The sequence below is a fragment of the Pinus tabuliformis genome, chromosome 1_2 (assembly GCF_031772625.1).
Source record: "Pinus tabuliformis cultivar Carrire ecotype Pingquan chromosome 1_2, CPIR1, whole genome shotgun sequence".
NCBI lineage: Eukaryota > Viridiplantae > Streptophyta > Pinopsida > Pinales > Pinaceae > Pinus > Pinus tabuliformis.
This window is the reverse complement of record NC_142298.1, coordinates 1,160,603,927-1,160,625,631: the sequence shown is the minus strand read 5'-3', so window position 1 is coordinate 1,160,625,631 and position 21,705 is coordinate 1,160,603,927. Positions and strand designations below refer to the sequence as shown.

Sequence of the window (21,705 nt, the reverse complement as noted above, 5' to 3'; positions counted from 1 at the left end):
TTGAATACTTTGAAACTATGGTCAAGAAAATATCACACATTTCAATTCTTCAAACCCCAATTGGATCACGTAGCAGAACCATGAACGATAGCTTTAGAAAATGTTGTTGGTATGGGATTGTAGCTTTGCAAGCTTTTCAAAATTTCATTGTTCAATTGGGTCTCCTTGCCAAACTCTAGGGTTGGATTTAGATTGAGGTTCAGATAGATAGATGGATAGTTCTTGCAACACTCCACTCTCTTTCTTTGGTTATGTTTTATTTAAAGGGGGAAATGGATGGAGGTGGAGAGATGGGTCGCGTTATTCGTGCACAGGGAAAGGGAGCAGGGTCTGTGTTCAAATCCCACACCCATCGCAGGAAGAGACCTGCACGTTTCAGATGCCTCGACTATGGCAAGCGCAATGGCTTCATCAGGGGAAATGGCACGGATGTCATACACGATCCTAGCCGCGACGCTCCTCTCTGCAAGGCAATCTACAGGCACCCATTCTTTTACAAGCATCAGAAGGAGCTCTTCGTAGCCGCTGAAGGTATGCATTCGGGACACTTTGTTTACTGCGAAAAGAAGTCCATTTCGACTATGGGTAATGTGCTGCCCTTGAGGTCTATTCCGAAGGGAGCCATTGTCTGCATCGCAGAATAGAATGTCGGCGATCGGGGTTCATTTGCTAGGGCTTCTGGAGACTACGCCATCGACGTCAGCCACACTGACATTTACCCTCGGAGCTATGCAGATAGCAGAAAGGAGACCGCGGAAACCACAATGAGGAAAAAAGCATGAAAAATAGGGTTTGGCCCAACAGAGCATTAGGAGAAACTCTGTCGGGACTAGATCTCACCCCCTCAGCATTTTCCTCAGCTTTCCCGGAAGAAAATCCCTGGGAATACAAAGATGTGTAGCGAATTTGATGCGGATGGGCAAACTTACTCTCAGATAGAACCAAAACCTGAATCGTTGGTAAGCCCTCTTCCTTTTCAAGTTTTTATAAAAACCCCTTCTGGGAGGACACATCTGGCCTGGGTACAGATCACCAAATCAGTATTTCTTTTGAAGAACAACATCTACCAGAATACTGGTTATCCTACAGGATCACAGGTTTTAATATTTGGAGGCAGAGTACTCCAAGACTACAAAACCTTTATGGATTACAAAATCTTACCTGAGTCTACCATCACACTCAACCTGCAGCTGAGGGGAGGCGTGGTAGACCATCACAAAATAAATCCCTCAGGTAGTGGCATAGGAAGCAGCACAACAAAATTCCCAGAAACACATCAAAAGAAAAAAAGTGCAGGGTTATCCTTCAAAGACATTCTTGAAGGAAATAAACCAGCTACAAACTCAACAAAACAAGCTGGCACAACACCAGCCCCATACATTGTGGAGCAACTGAGTTACACCCCAGAAATAAATATGGATATACCAGAAACAGATGAGTATTGTTCTTCATTCGAAAAACAAGCTTTAATCTGCAGATTCAACTGTTTCTGGCCCAAGTCTATGGACCTTTTCCTTTGGGTTTTCAGAACCTGGACCAATACATGTGACATTCGTCTCTGTTCCAAAGGTTTCTTCATTGTAAAATTTCGGACAGCAGAGGAAAGGGACATCATTATGAGGGAAGGACCATGGTTCATGGGATCCATGGGTCTCTTCATTACTCCATGGTTCCTAGAATTTGATCCAAATACAATGGTTGTATCTCAGATGCTGGTCTAGGTTCGTCTTTTCAACCTACCACTACACTTCTGGAGCCCTCAAGTCCTGTCTATTATAGGCAACACCATTGGGCGATTCATTAAAATGGACACAGAAAGAACGGAGGAAGGAATCTACACATTTGCACGCATATGTGTGGAAGTAGATCTCAGCAAAGGACTGCCAGACCAAATACAACTCAAGTATAAACAGAGATGCTGGACACAGATACTAGATTATGAAAATACTACATTTAGATGTAGAATTTGTCGCCAAACAGGGCATCTTCAAAACACATGCCCAGAAGCCAAAAAAGATATGTGTAGGAAGAAGAAAGTAGGAAAACAGCCCAAGGGATGGCAATTCCCTCCACCAGACCCTGAAGATGTCCCTGTTGAGGAGGAAGATATGGAAAAGGAACACCCCATTCCCCAAGAGAACAATCAGATTCACAAGGAGCTAGGAACTATGGAATCTGTATCACAAGATCTGATGGACTCTTTGCCGGAGAAGATACCAGATACAATGGATACCAGTGGAGCCAAAAGACATCATTCTTCAGACCACTCCGATTCAGACAAGGATAATCCTCGCCCTGAGGAGGACACCTCACTCATACTGTTTTCATCCTTGCCGACACAAGGGGAGTGGCGAAAGGTTGAGAAGAAAAAAGGGAGAAAAACATAATTTTCTCCCCAAATGTACATTATTTTTTCTGGTTATTTTCTTTCTGGTTTTTCTTTGAACAACAGTTTTTGACTTGCTAATGGATATGCACTTCAGCATCTACAAAATGTAATTTTGTTATTATTAATAAAATTACGATTTTTCCTAAGGGAAAAAAGGGGGGGAAATGGATAGTGCAACACTCCACTTTCTTTGTTTTGTTATGTTTTATTTAAAGGGAGACACCCGTTGAACACTAGTGACATTTATACCCATTCATTCATTTTCTTACATTATTTATGATGGTCAAATTATTGTCACTTTTGTTTTTGTATTTAATTAATAAATGAGAAGAGGGCCAATGCTTTGATATGTTTTGATACAAAATCGGCAAAATATATTTACAGGTACGCCATGAAAAAGGAAATGGAGGTACAACATATGCCAAAAGGAACAATTTTGAGTTTGCCAAAAAGCCACTACATGTTTCTTTTCTTACTCCTTTAAATTCAAATAAAAAATAGAATATAAAACACAAAGTTACTAGTCATAAAGCCACTACATGTTTCTTTTCTTACTCGTTTAAATTCAAATAAAAAATAGAATATAAAACACAAAGTTACTAGCCATTAATGCAGTTACAAACATGCTAGTCACTGTAAAACCAATGACTCACATAGGATCATGGAGATGGCATGTTTATTTGTGACATTAGATATTATAAATGCTTCTTTAAGAAAATTTTAAAAGCTTATTTAATGCTTTCGTACTCATTGCACCACTTTTTATTTTTATTTTTTCTTTTAGGTTTAATTCCTTTCTTTTAGACATTCATTAATATACTCTTACTCTCTCCTCTTACCATTTTTACATACATTTTATAGTATTCTTGGAAATCATATTTAGTTGTCTTACTTATTTTTTTAAAATATTATGTTAAATATAACTTCTTTTTTATAATTTTTAAAAATTATATTCATTTGTATTTTTCAAACCATATTTATATAATTACAATTATATTTTTAAAACTTCATAAATCAATTTTATATAAATAGTAATATCTAAAATAAATTAAAAATATCATTAAACAATATCCATCTAAATATTTATATATATAAAAGTAAAATTATTTTTTGACATTCATTTTTATAAAAAAAATTAAAATTAATTTTTGACATTCATTTTTATTTTAGATTTTGAAATGTAATTTTGGTGATTAATATGTGATAGAGATCATACATAAATTTTAAAGAGGACACCTTACTTTCATGGAAGTTAAAAACAACACTAACGAGTATACTTAACATTGACAACACAAACATATTTACACTGCCAATTAGAATATTCATATTAATGTTGTTTTTCCTGGCCGATGAGCTTCAAAATCGTGTGCTCGCACTGGGCAAGGGCCTGCGGGTGGCTGGTCACGCGCCGCACATCTTCCTTCCTCGTGCTCGAGAGCGCCATCAGGCAGTGGTGCACGGGCAACTGCACCTCGCCCACAAATTGAAGCTGGTGGCAGAGGAGCAGATCATAGTTGCGGTGGATGTTTCCGCCAAGTGAGTTGTCCACGGTAGCACCGCCCAGCCGCAACCCAAAGCTCCACCGCCTGAAACAACCACCTCGAACTGGTCCCGCACGAGATGGCCTCACAACCCAGGTAGGCCTTCCACAGTCTGTTTGATTGTCTTCATATTCAATTTCCCACGAGAGATGCTCTTGAATCCAGTGAGTATGGGTCCCAAACTGTTAAAAATATTATAAATTTATAAAAATAGTATAATATTTGAGAAAGGCTATATAAGGTTTTTGGTTTGAGAAAATCCACAATATTTAAAATTCGAAGACGTTGTAATTCAGTTAATATTTAGGGATGGAATTATCTTTTCATAAGTTAGAGAAAATTTATAATATTTATTTGAGAAAGACATTGTGATTTATGAAATTGATGAGTTTCAAAGAAAATTATAATTATTAATAAATAATAAATATATGATTTTTGTTGTTTGTTAAATAGTGTGAGTTTTGAGATTATTTCATGTTTAATTTTTGGTTTGAGAAATTGTGATTTAGAGGTATTTAAGTTATTCGTGATCATAATTAGAGTGGGTCATAACAAGTTTTTAACATAGTTGCATTTTGGCCTGGTGTCACTTTCACCTCTGAGAGTGCCTTAAAGTTACACTTTATCACCATTGATTTGAAGTTCAAATTTCACATTTTACACAATACTTCATAACATAGTTGTCTAGTAAACTAACAACAAATATATAACTAGATAAATTTTATCAATTATTAAAAAATACAAATTTAGTCAAATAAATTATTATAAAATAATTAAATTTTAATAAGTTTAATTAAATGCCATATTCACATATTATTATTGGCATATGATTAATAAATATAAGTTATTATTAGAACAATTAATATTGTATATTATTTTAGTGAACTATTTATAAACTTACTTCAATTATTTTTTTTTACTTATAGTTTTGCAATTATATTGGCATACAAGTCTTTTGCTGCTCCTGCAATCCTAGAGAGTTATAAGTGAGGTTGGATCCACTGAAAAGTAGGAAAAGACCCTCTTGAATATTTGTTTTTTATTAGGGAAGAAACACGGCCATTTTTTGGATCATACAATATTAATATAGGATCTTTTGACTACCCTACCAACCTCTCAACATATGATTGGCCAAACTAGCACCTCCAAATTTCAAGTGACAGGAGTTTGGGTTTTAGACCTTCAAGCGTGAGTGTTGGTTTTACTATTCTAAGTATTATATCATAGTTATTTCAGAATTGCATGCAAACTTAGGGATTTTAATTTGCTTATACTATTTTTCAAATTTTAACTTGGTTTCCTTGCGGGTAGGTCACAACTTATTGATTTTTATAGTTTTATATTTGTCAATTTTGTTAATTACTTTTATGTGTCATATGTATATGTTTATGTTTCTCTAAATTAAATATAAATGTACATTAACAATCAACAAAAACATATTTGGACTAATATGTTTTTGGTAGCAACCTTAATGATCAAGAACATGTGTTTTTTTAATTGAAGTTCATTTTCTTATTGGATTCAAGAATGTGTGTTTGTTTCTTAATTGGAGTTATATTTTGAAGATCAAGTATTGGATTTTGTTGAAGGATTTGGGCAAAAATGTCCATCATCTCATTCCTTTGCCATGCAAGTGCTTCCTCTAGCAACAACTTCATAGGATATCCTACTCTACCATCTCTCTTTTCTTCCATCATGTTAGGCCACTTAGGTTAGCAAGAGTAATCGTTCTGAAGTGAAACAAGATTAAGACCTAACTCTTTGTACCTTGATCTCGTTAGAGACATGTATCGAGAAACAACGAGTAGATTTCTTTAATACCACGAATCTGGGTTGTACAAGGAATAAAATGAAATATAAGAAAGGAAATGAAACACACACATAGAGAAATGTAATGCATAACATAATAATATGGTGAAAACCCAACTTCTATCAATAAACGGAATAGTAGAATACTATAGAACACAAACTCCCTAGAATGTTGGTAGTTATCTTTGAAGGGAAAGAGATAGTGGCGACACACATTTGTAAAAGCTATAAAAAAGGTTGAAAGAATCACCTTTTAACATAAATAAAGAACCTTAAAGGCCCAAATCCCTAAGCATAGAAGCTGAAACATGAAAAGGTTTGTTGCCCCAAGGTGGTACATCAACTTCCTACTTGTGCAAATTTTGCAAACAATATCCTTTTGGGAAAAATCTTAACTCATTGGAAAGAACTATTCAAGGACTAAAACTTTCAACCAAGTCCAAGGAATTCCATGGAAACCTTTGGCCCCCCAAATTGCCAAAAAATAGCGCTTAGGGCCTCAAAATAGCCCCATATTTTTGGGACCCCAAAAAACCATAGAAAAACTACCAATAAGATAGAGAACCATTGAGTGAGTGGAAGAGGTGGGTGGCTAATGGTATCCACCTAAATCATCAAATTAGTTATTGAATCAAAGGAGGTAATTTTCAAATTGTCACAAATGGTAGTGGCTTTAAGTTACCTGAAAACAACCTATTTCAGCTTTCAAAAATCATATTTAAAAATTATGAGTTTAATAAAAAACTCGAGAAATAATATATGCTAGAGATAATAGTACACTCTAAATGTATCTCTAAAGAAAGACCTTTCCAATGGGCATCTTTACCCCATAATATGGATACATAATATTTCAAATGCAAACTAAAATAGCATAAGTGTTCCTTAAAATTGAGAAACAAGTATCAAAAGAGTTATTGAAGATGGAATTAACTGACCTTTTTAATAAGAATTTTTTTTATTAAAAAATATGAATGAAATTAATTACATACACAAAAGTAATAAATATTCCCCAAAATCAATAACTCACACCAACCATAAACCCTTGAACATCCTAATTTATTAAAAATATATATTTTCAATACAAATAAAGGACAATGCATGTTATACATGTTAAAAGTTCACATCCTAATTTATTAAAAATATATATTTTGAATACAAATAAAGGACAATGCATGTTATACATGTTACAAAACTTTTAGAGATGAATATTCACTCAAAACATGAAAAATAAGTCCAAAATAATATATATATATATATTTTTTAGACTGTAACGGTTTTTGGAATTAGGGCGGCAAACCAGCTACCGCGTGCTTGAACATTACAACAGATTTTGAATTGACAGTGCTAATACACAGCAGCGTATCTCTCTATTGAACCAGATCCAGGTGAGATCAATCCTCGAATTGCCAGATGACAGAGTTGCGTTACGCCCAGCTCTTTTTTCTTGCTCAGGCATGAAATGATGGCTGTCATTCATGAATACAGAGTCCGCGTTAACCTTTCCTTGAGCCTTCTTCCTACCGGTCCTTCTGCATCCCTGTTCCTTAATCATCACAACTGAATTCTACGTCCGAACCTGGACACCGGCGGGAGGCGCTAACCATAGTAGAAATCCATCAGTATGGTCTGAAATGGAGCCTTCATCTTTAATTTCGATTCTGGGTGGAAGACTTGAAATCTGAATGACTTCTTTAGTCCAAATAATACCCTGTTACCCGGTCTTTGCTTTTTAGATAGGAACAGGCTTTCTGAACAGAATGAGACCACTGATATTGAAAGCTAGGCGATGAGGATTAAAAGGGGCAAATCAAATACAGTGGATTAAGGAATGATGCAGTCTTCCTCGTCGGAGTTGACTAACAGGGATCTTCTGTCTCGCATGGAGCCCAAGTTGGCTTCAAGGTCCGCTTGATCATTCAGATGCCTCAGAATGTGAAAGAAATTTATTTTCTGGAACAGAGGTAGGATAAGCTTGATTTTCTTGAAAATGGAGGCTAAGAGGATCTGAGAGGGGATTGTGTTGAGATTCAGTGCTTGAATGATTAGCCTGGAGTCTCCAAAGACTGACAGCTTCAAGATGTTCCTTTTGAGAGCTAGATTGAGCCCTTGCCACAGAGCCAGAGCCTCAGCTCTGTTGTTGGATTCGATGCCCAGTCCCCATTGATATCGGAGCTCAGTGGAACCATCCGGTTTCAGAAGAACCCCACCTCCTCCCGCAGCCCCGGGGTTGCCCTTAGAGGCCCCATCGAAGAAGAGGCAATGTTCCTCTAGGACAGAGCGCCATTTAATAAACATCTGTTCTTCCAGGCGGATTTCCCAATTCGCATGGGGGATTGCAAGGGACAGTGGCTTGGTGTCATAGTGTGGGACCAGATCTTTGAGCCATATCTCCTCCTCGCTGTCCAGATCAGCTTCATTTTTTATTGCCTGTTTGGTGCCCAGAGTTTCTCCCAGTAAAGCTTGGATTTTAGTTATGATTTTGCCCGGTGTACATTTCTCATCCCTGAAAATTCTATTGTTCCTCTCCAACCACAGCTTCCAGCAAGTAAATTTAGGTATCCACATCCAGGCTGTTTTGAGGAGGCTTTTTTTTGAGAGATCAAACGGAGTTAAGGAGGCCCAATTGTGAAGCAGGGTGTTAATATTACCAGGGATCTCGACTTTGTCAGCTCCTGTTCTCAGGACTCCCCTCCAGACAACACGGGCAAAGGGGCATAGCAATAACAGATGATTAGCGGACTCTTCCTCGGACATACACAACGGACATCTAGAAGGTCCTTCCATTCCCCGTTTTCTCAAGATATCTCTAGTGAGAATGCTGTTGTGGGTAAAATAATGTATATATTTACTCATTATGAGTTCAAAATATATTTATGACAGCCATAGAAAAATAAAGAGAACAAGATTGCAATAAATTCATAATCGCTAAAACAAAATGATACCAGAGGTCAAATTAAAAATAAAATTAATTAACATACATTCACATAGGAGAGAGAGACATAATATGCAAGATGAATGATGAATCCATATGCTGTTTTCATGATCTGCTATAAATGCGGTCCTCTGGGCTCGAAAAATCCGCCTTTTATCCGGGTTAAAACTTGGTTTCCAATTTTATTAATTTTTTTCTAAATATAAATTATAAAATTGAAACTAGCTTTAAAATATTTGAACTATTAAATATTTTATAAAATTATATAATAATAAAAAAATTAAAACATTTATTATTATCTTATGACTAATCTTTATGGAATTACATTTTTTATTTATTTTATTTTACTACGTAGAATATGCCTTTATAATCTTTTGCACATAACTCTCTTATAAAGCTTTCAGTTATGTAATTCCGTCAGGAAACTGAAATTTTTATTTGATTGTGTTACAGTTTGGAAGATGCGGATGTGCAGAATTTCCATGCATCCTGTTGTAAGCATGTGAATTGCAACGATATTTTGTTATATATGAGTTTAATTATCATATATATTATATGTATAGACTTAATGAATCATCATGCAAACTTGAAAATTATTTGATGGTATATATAAAGATCAATAACATTTTGTTGTAAATATGATATATTTTTGAATATATGCATTCGTACACAATATAAACCAGCGTTTTTTAGTCTGAAATAAAAAATCAACATTAAAAAACGGAGTTTTCTATAATGCGACTTTTTGGAGATTCCGTTGACGGAATCCGGTGGAAGAAATTGAAGTTAAATCTTGATTTGTTGCAGTTAAAATGGTTTTTTAACTGCATATTTGGATTCAGCACCCTGGAAAACCCTGGGATGCTTTCATTGTGCAGAAACTAGCTATCAAACTTGCGATTCCAATAAATTCCTGCGGGATTTCGACTGGAAAAACCCGTCGGAAAGGCTTTCAAAAAGTCGCGTTATAGACAACTGCTTAAAAAACCATTTAGATCATGTTTCGGAATTTCTTATTCATGTTTGGTGAAACTGTCCATTCAAAAAACTATTTAGATCATGTTTCAAAACTTCTAATTAGTCCCTGGACTATAGCCATCGGTAGATCGTTGACTTTTTATTGAGTCTTAGACTGATTTTTTTTTTTGAATTAATCACCATTTATCCCCACTTTTATATGGTTATTTTCATTCGTCAAAATATTAGCAAAAGTTTTGGGCAATTTTAGGCTTAGAAAAAATGGACCTCTTATTGCAGGCTTAGCTTATGCAACGAAAATGTTGTGACAATCTGTCGGGTTATATTCACTTGCACAATTTATTTATTTATTTATTTTTTTATCCAATGTCTTTTCTAGCACTGGTGTTGCATGTTATTCATGTCAAATGTTGGAGACTTTTCCTTCCACGTGTACCTTGATTTTTTGGTATAACTAAGATGGGTAGGCTAAAAAAACTTAAATAAAATCTTATGCTGCAAACAATACAAAAGGTAAGCTTTTGCAGAAGAGAAGCTAGCATAATTTATTCTAGTTTGAAAACTTCTATAAAATCTTATGGGAAGCTAGCATAATTTATTCTAGTTTGATAGTTTCTATAAAATCTTATACTGCAAACAATACGAAAGGTAAGCCTTTGCATAAGGGAAGCTAGCATAATTTATTCCGGTTTGATAGCTTTGCTCACTTGGTTTCTGTGTTTAAGTAGATCCTTTGCATTTAAGCAGTTCCTTTTCATTCACTGGAGGATACCTTCAAATTGCGGACTGGTGAGAAGTCATGTGCAGGGTATCTAGAAAGGTCGGTTGGTTAGGTTTCCCAGCTAGTTTTTTTTCAAGTCAATGCGTGCACGCATCCATAACAATTCATAAGCTTGTTTCCTGTTGATTCTCAGCGCATCATGGGCACCACCTACAACATCCAACATCAAACATTCACACCACTGCAAAGTTGCCCTCTTCTGCCGCAAGCATACACCAAAAATGGCTCAATCAGTCATCCTCTATAACCCTTGCAGGTATGCATTCATTTGTCTCAGATCAAACATTTCTGCTCTTTCTATATAGAGAAAATATTTCAATTGATTTTGAAGAGGTAAATTCTGACTACCTAGAGCTTGGCATCCACTGATGTTTGGGTAATTAAACTTACATTGTGTTTTTCTCTCTTTCATTTATAAGCATTCTTAGGAGCCACATATAACTTTAGGTCTTGAGTAACCAAGAGCCAATTGAATAACATGATTGTGTACACTATCTTCTTACAAATAACTTGGCTAATTAACCTCACATTGTGTTTTTCTCAATTTCATTTATAAGCATTCTCAGGAGCCACATATACCTTCAAGTCTTGAGTAACCAAGATCCAATTGAATAACACGATTATGTATACTGTCTTCTTACAATCAATTAGCAAAATATGCGGAGTATAAATGTAAAACGTTAGCCTTTGCCAACATAAATTGAGTTATACAATATTCCAGGAGTTTTCAAAAGAAAAACTTTAAATGCAGGAAAATTAGCAAAATATGTAGTGTATAGCATCTACCTCCATAAATCATGATAGTCTAGGATTTTATTTAAAAGAAAAGACTCTAAACAGTCTAATAATTAGAAAATTATTTGAATAATGCAATTAAAGTGTTTATATTCTTTGTTTTTCCCCTGACTGCATCTAGGACTTTCTGTGCAAATTCTATGTGAAAAATTCTCCATTATAACATTCATCGTGCAAATGGAAGGAATTGTGTGCAAATTTATCGTAAAAATTAAGGGCGTGCTCATTTATCGTAAAATTAAAGCTAAAAAAGGCATCCTGAGTAATTAGGGAACACTAAAAAGTCATGCAATATTTGTTGCTTTTGTCTGTTAGAGTTCAAGTGGCTAGGCGTGGATGCTTTTGAGAAGGAAGGATGGACGCTAGAGCTGACGCACAATAAGAAGGATATTTATTTTTCCTAGTGTCGATGACTTAAAATGGCAAAAGTGCTCTATTTTCATTAAAGAAGTCCATATTTGGCTAATCTTTCTACTTGTGCTTATATTAGCCGTACGTTGTCAGTATTATCTTATCTTCAGTGTAGAATGCTTTAACAATAGCTTAGCAGGGCCAAAATATTCATTCATAGTAATTCATACTAGAAAAATCGATTTGTAATAATTCAGGTCAGTTGACTTACTGCAAGTAACCGTTGATACGCTGCGTTGTTTCCCACATGTTCTTGAGTCATCGAGTTCTTGAGTCTCCTCCACCAATAGAGCAACTGTAATTTACTAATTTCGTTTGCATCCTTTTTGCATTAGGATTTAAGTTATATTGTAAGACATTAGGATTTAAGCTATATTGTAAGACTCAAATTTGGAAAGGAGCTCGAGTCTCCATATTAAAAAAGGGGCGCATAACACTCACGATCACATCACATGTTTCAAGCAATTGGTTGCCTTAAATAGCCTTCCATTATCCACTGTAGTAGATCTGCATTTAACTCTGAATCTCAACATCCTATGACTGTTTTAAACACCAATCTTATAATCTCTCTCCAGGGATTTGTTAAACACTTTGTGGACACTACATTTAATTATACATGGATTGATACAGATCCCTACCCCAGAAATTTGATTGTTTTCCTATTTAAAAACAGGGAAAATTTTAAATATGGAAATTTATTTTGAAGTTTAGAAACCTTGGCAAATCTCATTAGTACATAATATGCCAGTTTTAAAATGTTCAAAAATGTTTTTGTAAAAGTATTCAAATTTCTAGTAATTTTATATAGTTTTTATATAAATGTTGGCGATTTTTAAGGTAAAATAATTTTATACTACAAAATTTAGGCGAATAATTTTTAGAAAATATGGAAATTAACGAATCTCTTTTTGGAAAAAGCTTGGAAAACTATCCCACTTGCGAATATTAGCCCCTAAAATTTTCCCTGTAAATTAAAAATCTTTTAAATATTGGTAGAATGTCCAATTGAAGTTATAAAAAATGACGCTTTAATCTTGTCAAAACATTCTAATTCCAAAATGCATAAATGATTATATGAATCCCTATTTCTCCTCCATGTCTGTTGCAGAACAACACTTCAGAAGGTGACATTGGCATGGAAAGTGCTTCTGCATTCTTGCATTTGGATAATCTTATACTAACCCAAAAGTGGAACCCAAGAACCTTCCCCGAGCACTAAAAAATGGCAAAAGACCATGTGAAGTAGGCTTACTACAGGGTCAAAATAGAAGGAAAATCAATCGAATCCAAGCTCGGATAAAATCCCTCGAACTAACAGCCCTCAGACCATCTCAAAAAATGTTTCATCAAATTGTTCTACTGCATAAATAAGAAAAATTCCAATTTTGGGGACCTAAACCTTGGTCATTCTTGCTATCATCTCATATCACCTGATCAAGGTGAGGGGCTGGAAAACATCCTCGCTATCGGCTCATATCCAGCAAGAATGCATGCATGGTGCCAAGTGTTCTATTATTTGATTTGCATGTTATTTCATATTATACGTTTAATTCATTTAAAAAATACTCATAAAAAATAACGATTCAATATTTGTACATACACTCATATTTTGCATGCATTACATGTGTAACCCAGATATTATAGGAAGCTTGAAAGACAAGTACCTCCTCTGCTGATTTTTATTAATTTATTCATTCGGTTCTGTTTGATCCACTTTCACTTCATTTTATACCTTCCTAACTTGATTTCCAAGCTTGACTGCGAGTAATATATAATATACTTCCTTGCAATTCACTTTATTTATACTCAACCTTACTCTTTTACCGTTGTTTCAAGCTCATACTAAGTTTTAGCAAGCCGACCTCAAGCAGAGGAAGGTAAATTGATGGTACATAGAAGAAACGTGCCCAGATCCTACAATGTTGAAACAAAGATCATACATCAATGTTAAGATTTCATAAGGGAAATCTCCATATTACATTAATGAAATATTATATTACATATATAAAGGAATATTGTTTCAAGATAGGAAAACTACCCTTCAGGAGCTTTAGATTTACAATCCCTTCTGAAGTGCCCTTCCTTTCCGCATTTCCAGCACACCACCTTTGTAGGTTTTCCTGGAGATTTAGATCTCCCTCTAGATTTAGATCTCCCACTCGATGACTTATTTTTGTTTCTGTTCTGGGACCGTCCTCGTACAGACAAGGCATCACCATTCTGGTTGTCCATATTCTTCCGTCTCATCTCCTCCGTCAGCAAGGCTGAGACTATTTCATCAAACTGCAAAGCAGTTGCATTGCTACCTATTGCAATAACCAGACTATCCCACGAATCTGGTAGAGAACACAATAGACTGATGCACTTATCTTCATCTGAAATTTTAATATCAACAGATAATAATTGACTTACCACAGTATTAAACGCATTCAGATGCTCTGTCACCGAGTCTCCATCTTTCATCCTCAGGTTATACACCTTTTTCTGCAGGAACAGTTTATTCACCAGAGACTTAGATTGGTACAAAGTCCCTAACTTGACCCACAAAGCCTTTGCCGTAGCTTCCCCTGATACATTCAACAATACTGAATCTGAGACACACAATCGTATTGTGCTCTTTGCCTTCCGATCCAATTTCTTCCATTCTTCATCGGTCACTCCCGATGGTTTAGTACCTGGATCTACCGCAATCCACTAATCTTTATCGACCAACAGATCCTCCATCTTGAGTTTCCACAACTCAAAACTCTGACCATTGAACTTCTCAATCTCGATCTTTCCACTGCTCGCCATCTTCTTTCACCACTAGAATCGATCTCGCAGATCTCCCACTGAACAGGGTCTACCACAGGCCCGAGCGAAACCCCTCAGCAACAAAGGCGTCCCCTTGAAGCCAAAACAGCTCTGATACCAAATGTAGGTTTTAACCCTGTACAGAAATTACCTGCATACGAATTCTTAAACAAAGAAAATAAACAATGCGAGAGCATAACCCATAAAACACATATGCACAAAGATTTTTCCCTGGATCCCAAAACCGGGACTACCAGCTTGATTTTTCATTATATTCCTTTCAATGTTACAATACATATTTATACATGCCGAAGCATCCAATACCATGGACCGAAAAACTATCGCGTCCAATACCATGTGCGAAAATCATGCACAAAACCATAGGTAGGTTCGCCCAACCTAATATAGTGTCCAAAAAAAAATTTTCCTGGGGCGCTGCCCCGGATCCCGTACAGGGGGGCTACTCGCCCCCCTCAAACCCACCAGACAGGGGGGCTGCCGCCCCCCCTGTGACCCCCCCGCTGCACAATCGGCGCAACGAAGGGGGGCTGTCGCCCCCGTTTAACTACGTAGGTTAGTCGTGGAAAGAATATAACACAACCCAACAGAATGATTGTTGATAGTGTTTCTTTACCTCTCATAAAACAAAAACAAAAAATGGCTAATACTGCAGCGTATCTTATGGGCTTGGATGTGGCACATTTTTGCTCATCAATGCAGTTCCCTAACAGGTTTGCAAGCTGCTCCTCAACGCAATTACTTAATTTTGATCCTTCCTCGATCAACTCTTCAATGCACTGGCTATGCACACCTGAGACTTGATGATTCAAATAACTGATATCGACTTCAATGACATTTCCACCAATCACATCCTTTTGAATCAATCAACTTATCTATTTTGTCTCATGCAGTGTAGTAGGCAGTGTCCTCGAGAAGTATGCCAAGCTCAGCCTCCTTATGTGCACTGCCCAAATGGCATCAACAACCTAGGCTCCTTAATATTGGCGCCCAACTCAACTCCAATAGTGCCACTAACTATAGTTACCATTACCGCTACTTTTGAATTTGAAGGGATGCAAAAATCTGAAGACATTTCCTGTTGGAATATCCAAGCTCATCTATTTATGGATGTTGAAGGGCGCTCTAGTACATCTATTCATGAACAATGATCATGAATCAAGCACAAACACTACACCGGATTTGTAATAGACGGATTTAAAAGGATTGATCCATCTGCAAAGCCTATCAGTTACACTAATAAACACTGCATCAAAATCTCTGGGTCTTGAGGGCACTTTTGGGGGTTTGACAGATATGCGGACCTTCTATTTCCTAAATACTATAAATTCCGATGGTTGTCTCCTCCATCTTCCCGACGACAATCAATGTATGGAATGCCTTGAGAAGGTCCATCTCTGCAACTGCGTGGCGCCAACATGGATGTTTCACCTGTTAAGCTCCTTTAATTTTTCCCAACTGTTGACTACAATTACGGAACTGAACTGCAGTCATTTCCTTAATTTCTGGAAACCAACTGCAGTGATTTCCTTAAATTACGGAAATCAACTGCAGTTAATTAATTTATTGTTGGGAGCCTCTGAAGTGGTCCATTACTCCATCTGGAGTTCTCTACCATGATCTCTGGTACACCTGACACATAGCCAACAGAAGCTTGATGGAAGCTTGGCTATATATTTATCTGTTTGGTCCCCAAGATTGCATCTCAATCCCTTTCAGTTCTACACCATCAAGTGAGAGAGCAGAGCTTGGAAGTGCCTTCCAGATTTTTGTATTCTTCTTATTTCTGATTGCGTGAGCTAGTGCTGCAAATTATATTTTGCTGTCTGGAGTCCAGTGACAGGAAAGCTCGAATTTGCTGTGATTTTCAGTTTATTTTGACGTAATGGTGAGCGCGTCACTGTAGTAGAGTCGCCCCTTATGCCTCTAGATCTACTCTATTACCGTGAACTCTAAGTAAAATATAGCGGTGATGCCAAGGTTTCGAATCTCTTTCCAGCCATTGCCATCCACTGAAGCTTTGTTAAAGCTTGTTCGCTTTTCGGGAATTCTCAGCCTTATGACGGTAGATATTTCTGTATAAGTGTTTACTCAATTAGAAGCTTATACCATACAGAGTCACCGTGAATTTTCCTTTGTTTAAACGCAAGAAGGGTTTTTAACATCTGAGATTATTTTGACGATGAGAGAGAGCAAGTTTGATAAGTTCAAAAAGCGTAGCAGTAAGCTGGTGTTGTGTGTGAGCAAGCATACTTGTTGACATATGAAGCGGGTTATTAATCAGTCAAGAGGGCTTCATTCTTTGTTAAAATTTAAAGAAATAGTGACAGAGTGCATCAATGGTTGGAGGTATTGTCCTGGGCATTAAGCTTTCAATTTTTTTTTGATTCTTTAAAGAATTTAATTCCGCATATGAAGAAATCGTATTTCTGTGCTTTCATCACCTCGAGAGCCTCATGATGCTTGTGATAGAAGGCGACAACACTAGTGCAGAGTTTAAAGGGCTACAAAAGATTCCAAATTTGAGAAAGCTCCGCTTGTTGCACACACTTCACACCTCACTAGCACACAGCACAGGTTGGCTACTTTTCAATTAAAAAAAAAAAGCAAATTATGAGCACTATATGCTAACAAACTGTCTCCACAGATTTGCCAACAGGCTGGTATGCGATTGGTTCGTTATAGCCTCACCGTCTCCACCTTCGTTGCTCCACTATTTGACCTCCGAGCAACCTCCACAACACAGATCCTCCACACCGCCACTGCACCACCAAGATAGCTGGTTACCAGCGCCACCTTCGTGTTGTAAGATTCATCGATCGAGATGGACAAAATCAAAAATTAAAACAACACAAATACACTTTTTTATTTTCCTCAAGGGCGAAGCCTAGAAGGGCTAGGCCCTCAGGGGCTCTAATACCATGTTAATATTTCATAAGGGAAATCTCTATATTACATTAATGACATATGATATTACATATATATAGGAATATTGTCTAAAGATAGGAAAACTATCTTGGACACACAATACCATGTTAAGATTTCATAAGGGAAATCTCTATATTACAGTAATGAAATATATGATATTACATATATACAAGAATATTGTCTCAAGATAGGAAAACTATCTTAGACATTGGTTGAGAGAATATCTCAACCACACACCAAAATAAGGAAACCACTCCTATCGATTAGGAACAGAGTCTTTACATAGAAAATCACAACTAAAACATAGGAATTATTCCAACAATCAGCCCCTCGATCAATCCATCATAACACTCTTCACAACAATGGGGATCACCTGCAAGAACTACTTCCCCCCGCGAGAGCTACTTCCTCGCATCAGGAAATAAACTTCATTTTTGCTGCCTCTATATAATTTGGATGACATTGAAGTATCTTGCTTATGTTGCTTGGGTATACTATTGTTGGAATATTAATTCCAACTGCAGGCAGAGTTTGCGGACGCGGACCGGGACAACGACGGCAATAGGAAAACCACTTCAGCAAAACCACCTGACACTCATCGGACCGCCTTTTGCTGTGAAGCTGTTTCCGTACACACAAGCCCGATGCAATAAGATTTCTCCACGCGTCCTCTGTACGTTTGCAAAACCACTGCTCCATCGGAACGTAAAGGTTGGTCATGTAAAGGCTTCCGATATCCACCACAACCGTCCGATTCAGTTCAACGTTCTCCACCGTCCATCAATGAAACCTGCATACCTGCATACGAGCCTGCAACGAGTTAAATACTTGCGTGGAGTAAAAACAAGTTTGGTTGACCGCCGATAATAATTCAATGCATTAATTATGCCCGTAGAAAGTAGATAAGAGTTTTTTTAGTTTTAATGTTTTTTATGCACGAAGGTATGGTGAATATTAATGACAGGTATGGTCATTATATCATTTTATATATGCAATGTAATATTGATATATATGTAGAGCTCGTGTGTAATTTTTACGCAGTTGACCATTATAAAACGAAGCTGCAAGGAAAAACCAAAAGATATATTGCACAGCAGTGCATAAAGAAAAAACGAGGGAGCGCATAAACTTTTGGTAAAAAAAAAATTTGTGTCAATCTGTGGTGAAGCAAGGTGTGATACCGCACAACAGTGCGAATAAAAAAAAATCAGGTTGTATTGGTTGCATACGGGAGAGAGTTTTTGCAGCAGCAAATAAAACAAGGAGAGGACAACACTGAGGAACTAGAGCAAGGGTTCCGAACCAAAGTGGAGATTAATTTTTTTAAGAAGACATTTTGAAATATGCAGTAGCGTGAGAATTTTTTTATGTAATGGTTTGTGTGCTGGAGAGTTTACGAAATTTTTGAGTAAATGTAAAAACCTTTTTACAGCAGTAACTGTGAATGAAGATTTTACACAGCAGTGTAAAAATCATTTTGTAAAAGAGGCAGAGTATTTTGGTGAATCCCTCTCAGCAAAGAGGATGAAGTTTGTATCAAGCCTTTTGTTTTAATGAATAGAAATGTTTTTATGGTGATGTAATACTCTGTTCTTCAGTCATTTTTTAAAAAAGCTTCACTGTGCACAAAAGATCCTGTGGAGAGGAAACAGAGCATTGCCTCTGTGGAGTTTATTTTGTTTGTTTTTGGGATTTTCTCAGAAAAATCCCCAACAGTGGTATCAGAGCAGGCTTAGGCTCTTTGAAGGTGTTCAAAGAAGCTGAATGAAGGTTTCTTTGCTGCAACAGCTTCTCCAGCAGCGTGAAGACTCAACAAAAGGATTCAGGTATTTCTCAAAGTTTTTTTTGTAGTTGTTGAAGAAACAGTCAGTGTTTTAAAATACACAGTCAAGAATTTAAACCATAGTCTAAAATGCAAGGAATGGCCAGCACAAGCACTAGCATGGGTATGTTTAACACCCAGCTCCCACAGCTTAATGAAAAGAACTATGGCTACTGGGCAATAGTTATGAAAGCTTTTCTTTTCTCAGAAGATTTATGGGAATTTGTTGAAAATGGTTTTGAAAACCCAGCAAATGATGATGAGTTTAATGGATTAACTCAGGCAGAGAAAGAGCTGTTGAAGAACTATAAGAAGGAGGATGCTAAGGCCCTTTACTTCTTGTATCGAGCAGTGGATGAGAGTGTGTTTCCAAGGATAGCAGTAGCTAAGACATCTAGAGAAGCATGGGAAACTCTCAAGACAGCCTATCAAGGCATGGAGAAAGTGAAGACAGCAAAACCTCAGTTCATTGAGAAGAAAGCTTGTGATGAAAGCTTAGAGAAAACAGTAAATGTTAAAAACTATTTGTCTCGTGATGAAGATGAAGAGGAGGTGGTTGAAATACATCCCCAAACAGCAGCGCCAACACAAGGACAGCAAGGGACACCATTGAGGATAAATGAGAGTGCTTCTCCAAGCACACCACAAGGAGGAAATACAAGTGCATCTTCAAGCACTTGCACACCAAATGAAAGAGGTAAGAAGTTTAGAAATCTAAGTGATATTTATGATGAAGGAATGAATTCCTTATTTGCCTTGTATTGTCATGTTGATGATCCTATTCATTTGGAAGATGCAATTAAAGATAGGAAATGGATAGAAGCTATGGATGAGGAGATGAATGCCATAGAGAAAAACAAAACATGGGATTTGGTTGAGCTACCAAAAGGTAAAGAAGTCATTGGAGTGAAATGGGTCTATAAGACCAAAAGCAATGCTGAAGGCAAGATAGAAAGGCACAAGGCAAGGCTGGTTGTCAAGGGGTACAAGCAGCAGTACGGGAGAGATTATGAGGAGACTTTCGCACCGGTTGCAAGAATGTAAACCGTGAGAGCAGTGCTGTCCATAGCAGCTCAAAACAGATGGAAAGTCTATCAAATGGACGTGAAGTCAGCATTCCTAAATGGAGTGTTAAAGGAAGAGGTTTATGTTGAACAGGCTCTCAGCTATGAGAAGAAAGGTGAAGAGCACAAAGTGTGCAAATTGAAGAAAGCTCTTTATGGGCTGAAGCAAGCGCCAAGAGCATGGTACAGCAGGATAGATTCATATCTATTGGATAATGAATTCTACAAGTGTGAGGGAGAACCCACAGTCTACATCAAAGAAAAAGATGGTAAAATTTTGATTGTTGTCTTATATGTTGATGATGTTATTTTCACAGGTAATGATGATCAGCTCATTGAGAATTTTAAATCAGTCATGAAGGAAGAATTTGAAATGACTGACATGGGCTTCTTGAGATACTTCTTAGGCATAGAAGTAGATCAAAATGAAAAAGGAATTTTTATCTCACAAGCAAGATATATAAATCAAGTATTGAGCAGATTTAACATGCAAGAATGCAAGGCAGCGATCACTCCCACAGTGATGGGATTAAAACTCAGCAGAGAGGACAGCAGCAAGGATTTTGATCCTAGTTTGTACAAGAGTATTGTTGGCAGCCTTATGTATTTAACAGCTACTAGGCCTGACATTATGTATGCTGTTAGTTTAATTTCCAGATTCATGGAGAGGCCAAAGGAGGCACATTGGCAGGCAACAAAAAGAATTTTGAGGTATGTCAAAGGTACCAAAATATTTGGAATTTTATATAATGTCTCAGAACATTCAGATTTGGTTGGATACACTGACAGTGATTGGGCTGGAAGTGTAGATGATCGGAAAAGCACTTCCGGTTATGTTTTTCGTATGGGTTCAGGAGCCATTTCATGGGCTTCTAAGAAGCAGTCCATTGTAGCATTGTCTACAGCAGAGGCTGAATATGTGGCAGCTACAGCAGCAGCATGTCAAGCAGTGTGGATGAGAAGAATGTTGAGAAGCTTAGGCCAAGAGCAGGCAAAAGTGACAGTGATTTTTTGTGACAATAGCTCAGCTATTGCATTGTCAAATAATTCAGTGTTTCATAAGAGAACGAAACACATTGATACAAAGTTTCACTACATCAGAGAATTGGTGAACAATGGAGAAATTGTCCTAGAACATTGCAGGACTCAAGAACAGGTAGCAGATATACTGACCAAACCATTGGATCAGAAGAGTTTTGAATTTTTGATGAAATGTCTCGGTATGTCTAAATGCCCAGCAGTTGAAATTAAAGGGGAGTGTTGGAATATTAATTCCAACTGCAGGCAGAGTTTGCGGACGCGGGCCGGGACAGCGACGACAACAGGAAAACCACTTCAGTAAAACCACCTGACACTCATCAGACCGCCTTTTGCTGTGAAGCTGTTTCCGTACACACAAGCCCGATGCAATAAGATTTCTCCACGCGTCCTCTGTACGTTTGCA

General features: G+C 37.0%; 1 pseudogene; it reads left to right on the top strand.

Moving 5' to 3' along the window:
* Positions 1-272: 272 nt before the first annotated feature.
* Positions 273-644, top strand: LOC149210341 (large ribosomal subunit protein uL2 pseudogene; annotated as a pseudogene).
* The last annotated feature ends 21,061 nt before the right edge of the window (positions 645-21,705 follow it).